Here is a 5,802-nt window from a genome sequence, read left to right as displayed (position 1 = left end):
TATTTTCATAGAATCATGTTTTTCTGTAGAGTGCCTTCATTTATCCTTTCATGTTTGAATTCATGAAATTATATTTTTAAACTGAAAATCTGTGTTGGTTTGATGTGTATCTTTGAGCAGAAATTCATCTGCATTTTTAGGAATCATAAAATGATAATGTTGAAACAGTGGTGTCCAAGAGTTGCTGTTTTCCTGAATATTTTGCAGAGTAACTATCCCTTTCACATACAAAAACTTACTTGAATGAACAGAACAAAGCAATTTCTAAGGAGAATTGTAAACATGACTCTCTTTGTATAGGTGTAGGACCACATCTAGTTATCTTGTTGCCATTTGTGACAAATCGAGGCCATGATCATACACTTTCAAATTGATTTAATGGTTTTCTGAGTTGTTTGTATCCCTATGATCTTGAGATTTGTTAACTCGTTAGCGTTCAGATTACTCTGTCAAATGTTCTGCTTATTTATTCACATTGTTTTGAATTAATCATTCATTATCTCATGGTTCTGAAATTTTAATGTTGCTTATTTTTAGAATGACATTGTAGGATAGGTGTGAGAGGCTGGATCTGGCCAGTTTGAACATAAAACGGAGAGAATATTTGGGCTGGATATTTTATCCAGATATCTGGATAAAAAACACAAATTGTTGATGACTACAGCAGAAGAGATGTTCATATTTTAGAATAAAAACTGGTTTTGATTTATGTTCTGTTTTTGCTTTTTTTTTTTTTTTTTGTGATGAAAATGGCTGATGTATTAGACTGTCATGTTCTGGTTCATGAGACAACAAGGGGTCAAAAGTAATTTGTTTTAGTCAACTCATTGAGGAAACAAGCATATGATGGTCATAACAATCTCCTCCTTTATGCCAATGTTTTTCCTTCTTTTTCAACCTCTGGACATTATCTCAAGTCCCAGGACTCATAGGGTCAGTGATCTGGTTTCCCAAGACAAGGGACTGAGATCACAACATAGCATTCCCCTTGGATGGGATGCCAGTCCATTGCAAGGGACACTCCTTTACAGCTGAGTGGACTGGGGCAAGATGAAATGGTTTTGAATTAATCACTCATTATTTTGTAGCTTTGAGATTTTTATGTGATTGTTCATTTTTTGAATGACATTGTGTGGTAGGTGTGAAAGACCAGATATGGTCGGTTTGAGCCAGATATGGCCAGATTAAATGCTACCGGGTTAAACTGGACAGTCAACTAAAAGAGTTTGCAATCAATATTTAGACAGACCTGTTTAAATATTGCTAGACAAAGCACACACTTTGTCTAGCAATGAATGAGTTGTGGTGGGTGAGTGTTGTGTCTTATCTTAAATGTGGTATTCACGTTTGCTCGTAAATAGCCAAAAGATACTCTCTCAAAGGGAGAAGGGAAGACTCATGGTTGAAATGTATTTTGCTGTAGGTCTGCTTCATTAGGGCCAATGTGAGGGTTGGACAATAACATTGTTTCTTAGTTGACAATTACACCTGGTATGAATTCATCATCATTTAATTTGTTTTCCATGATGCTTGCAAGGGTTGGACAGTTTGACAGGAACTGGTGAGCCAGAGGGCTGCTCTAAACTCTTCTCTCATGTTTGCTTAGATAAATGGGTCTTCTCAAATACACCAGTCATTTCCTTGATAATATGCAATATCTGAAGGGCCATTTATCATCATCACTTTGTCCTAGGTCTTCCTTTTCCACAGGTTCCCTCCGTTGCATTGTCAGGAGTTTCATGTCTCTGCAGTGTTTTACTGAAACAAGTTATCTGTCTCCAAAATATCACAGCTGCCGGGGGTCCAAAAAGAAGCGTAAGGCCTCCAGCTGGGGATATACATAAACAGGCCACTGACTCATCTTACCAGGTTTTCCCGACCACACTGCAGCACCTATAGTGACTCACCTTGGGCAAAAAAACAGACAGTATAATAAGTGTTTGATTTGTAATATTAATTTATTATTAACACTGTCGTGTTGTTGAAAACTGTGTCTTTGGATTTGCTTCAGTCACATTCCTGACAATAACATTTGCTAATTTTGCTTCTAAAGGTTTTACTTAAGTGCTGTTACACCATGTGGGACAAAAAATTTTTTTTAATCAATTGTTTTTTTGTTTCTTGCTGAAATGTGAAGTGAAGATATTGCAAGCGAGAGGTGTCAACTGGTTAATTGAGTCCATCAGAACACAACAACAACAACAACAACAACAAAAAGAATGAAGAAAGAAAACAATATAACAGCTTTAAATTGGTCTTGGATTAAATGGATTTTAATATGCAGGAATGCAATGAGGGCGCTTCAGTAGAATGAAGCTAAAGACTGTCAGACATAGAAGAGCTGTTGTAGCCAGCATCAGCTTTTATCCTGTTTGGTGCCATCCATTTAGGACAATGGTAACCTACAAGATAAGCTCGTACTTTTGCTGGACATTATATGTAGCATTCTTTACGATTTTCTTTTTTGGGGTTTTTGTTGCTTTTCTTTTTTTTACTGGGCTTATTTTTCTTTTTCTTTTTTAAATAACTTTTGCTTTCGCATTTTCAATTTTCTTTCATTTATTCTCTCCTGATAATTACTTTTTTAAATGTATTTTTATTTTAATTATTACCATCAATATAATCTTTATTTTATTATTTCATTGCTCTGGTCAAAACGTTTTTTCTTTATATTTAATTTCATTTTTCCATCTCACTTTCCATAATTATATATATTTTTTTCTCCCTGGCAACTGAGCAAAGAATATATTTTGCAATTTTCTTTTTTTATTCTATCCCAGTGTTCAACTGATTTATTCCTCGTTTGGTTGCTTTTTTTTTTTAAATATATTTTTCTCTCTTTAATCTTTAAATTAAAAGAAATAAAAGGTATCTAAACCAAAATTCTGACAAGATTCACAAAATTTGCCATGCCATTAAAAAAAAAAAAAAAAGAGTGGGGAGGGAGCAATCTTTGTCTTATTTATATTTTTCTTGACTGGCATTAACCTTCCTGACCAGAAAGACACAACATCATTGGCCACAAGAGGGAATTATGTGCTGAATGTTTGAAGAAGGAAATATAATGTTATGATCACTTTCTGGAAACTTAACAAAAATAAAATAAATAACACCAAAATTTGTGCCAAAGTAAGGTTTAAGTAGAAAATTCCAAGCGATGGGAGAGAGTCACAGGAAATATTTCTACAGAAATTTTGATTTTTTGACTTCATTTCAAAATCGGTTCAAACATATATATATATATATGCACACACATTCACACATATATATATTCATACACATGTACAAACTGTATTCATATATATATATATATATATATATATCTTTTTGCTTACTTTATTTCTCTTTTCTTTATCATTTTAACTTGTTATATTTTGTTTTCCACCCCAAAATCATTATCGAAATAGTGCACCCTGTTCATCCATTTGCTTCCATGATCACCATTCTAGAATGAGTGGTGTTTGTGGAATTTTAAGCAGGATGGCAGAAATGGTGCTTCTATAGTGGCCCCTCACTCACCCTACAAGAGGACCTCAATCCTACTAAACACATCAGCGACCCAACAAAACAATGGTCAAGTACCACAGTAATGTTACCCCTGTTTACAACTTTCAATGGTGACCAACTCCATTATGTGGCCCACACCTATGGCTTGTTAGATTGCCCCGTTTAAAAGTGTCAAGGACTGTGCAGAGTTAGTAATATGACACAAATCAGCCACTGGTCCACCTATGGCTGATTGTCCGATATCCTATAAATTTGGCCATCATCAGCTCCAAGTAGTGCCATGGATCAAAGTATCAATTAGAGGCTTTCAAGAATAAAAAAAATACAAAACAAACAATTGGTTAGCTAACCCCACTATCACCATAAATGTGTGTGTGAACACCTGTGTTTGAGTGTGTAAAATGAATTTGAAGTAACCTAGAGGAATTTTATGTAAATACATCATTACCTGTTTATACTGGGAAAAATAAATGAGATTCTGTGTCTCTCTCTTATTTTTCTTGGTATGAAGAGAGTTACAAGATGTCTTCACATCTGCTTAATGGTTCCATGGCGAAAAAGCATAAAAACTGTAGTTTAACTACATTAAGAATTAAAGTTTCCTAATGCATGTTGTGTATAAACATGTATATAAGAAAATATCATGGCATCGACCGGACAATTGGAGGTTATACATCGCTAGTCACAATGCGCTTAACATTGTTTTAGCTTTCAAATGACCCCACCCTGCTGGCTAGGCAAGAAGGCCAACATTCCCCTGATAGGAAGGATATTCCATGACAGGTTTACCCATTTACAGCTAAATGGACTGGAGCAATGTAAAATGAAGCATTGCTGCCCAGCCTGGGATGCAAACCCATCGTCTTGCACCTGTGACTGCAACCACCAACCCACATTATTTTATATTATAATATATGTGTGTATATACGTATGTATGTATGTATGTCTCTGTTTCAGAGCAGCAGCTATCTATATCTGCCTCATATATATATATATATATATATATATATATAACACATACATAGAAATATACATATTTGCATGTGTATACACACACATATACATATATATTTATCACTTCCCAACTATGTGGTTTCAGGTTCAGTCCCACTGCACAGTATCAGGAATGCCTTCTACTATTGTCTTTGACTGACTTTAAGTCTTGTGAGAGAAGTCACACACACACACATACAAAGGTGTTGATATTTCAGCCACATCTAATTTGATGGCTGATAAAGAAATTCCATTGTGTTCTTGGTCATTTCATTTCTTTTTATTGTTTGTTTTCACTGTTTCTACCTTAATTCACTGTGAACACACACACACTCACTCTCTCTCTATAGTTTACTGTTTCAATGAGAGATAAATATCATTTAATGTCAATAGTTAAAATAAGGGTTACTAATAGTTTCTTGCATGGAGATGTAGGTCTCGGCAGGGTTCATAACACGCCTTGTGTGCTTGGAGACACAAGGCATATTGTAAAAATCTGCCTAGACACATGTTTCCACAGCAAGAAACTATTAGTGGCTTGATTTACACACATTTGTGAGTTAAAATAAATTGTATGGATGATAGTTTGAAAGCTATGTTTAAGTAAATTAAGGGAATACAAAAGATACACCAGTACCACTGCACATAATCTCTACGGATTAAAAGTTCTGTGGATTATCAGATTAGATTTGTTGGTATAACAATTGAGTATGAATGACATCTTGATTAGAGAGAGAGAGAGAGAGAGATTATGCATGCATGTCTGCATGTGTATATATATATATATGTTCAATATGGATAATTTACACAGGATTCCTCGCTGCGCTAATTAGATGGTAAAAGACTCTTGACTAATAATGAAATGAATCATTGATCTCTCAGACAAATACTCTCTTCTCAATATGCTGAGTATTTTTCTTCTTCTCTTGATTGCAGAACCAAATGTACAACACATTTTATACACATACAAATGCACAGGTGTGAATGTATAAAAGAGACGCTACACCGTGTTTGCTTCCATACATTTCCCAGCAGAGATCACCTGGTTTCAGCGGAATGGTCACAGCTGGATTGATAGAGGTCAGATGCTGACATCCCACTGAATCTGGTATGCTGAACATTCTCAAAGTAGTGGATAAGGGGCCTACATTAATTGCACACACACACACGTCAGTGCTGCATTAAACCACCTCCAGAGTAGGGGTGAATGAAACAACCAGATAACAACACAAACCACAAAAAAAAAAAAAAAACCTCCTTTGTTGTCTTTAAAAGACATTGGTTCTCCTCCTGTGTGTTTCA

This window comes from Octopus bimaculoides, chromosome 13 (assembly GCF_046866305.1).
Source record: "Octopus bimaculoides isolate indiv1 chromosome 13, ASM4686630v1, whole genome shotgun sequence".
Classification (NCBI taxonomy): Eukaryota; Metazoa; Mollusca; class Cephalopoda; order Octopoda; family Octopodidae; genus Octopus; species Octopus bimaculoides.
This window is presented reverse-complemented; position numbering follows the sequence as displayed.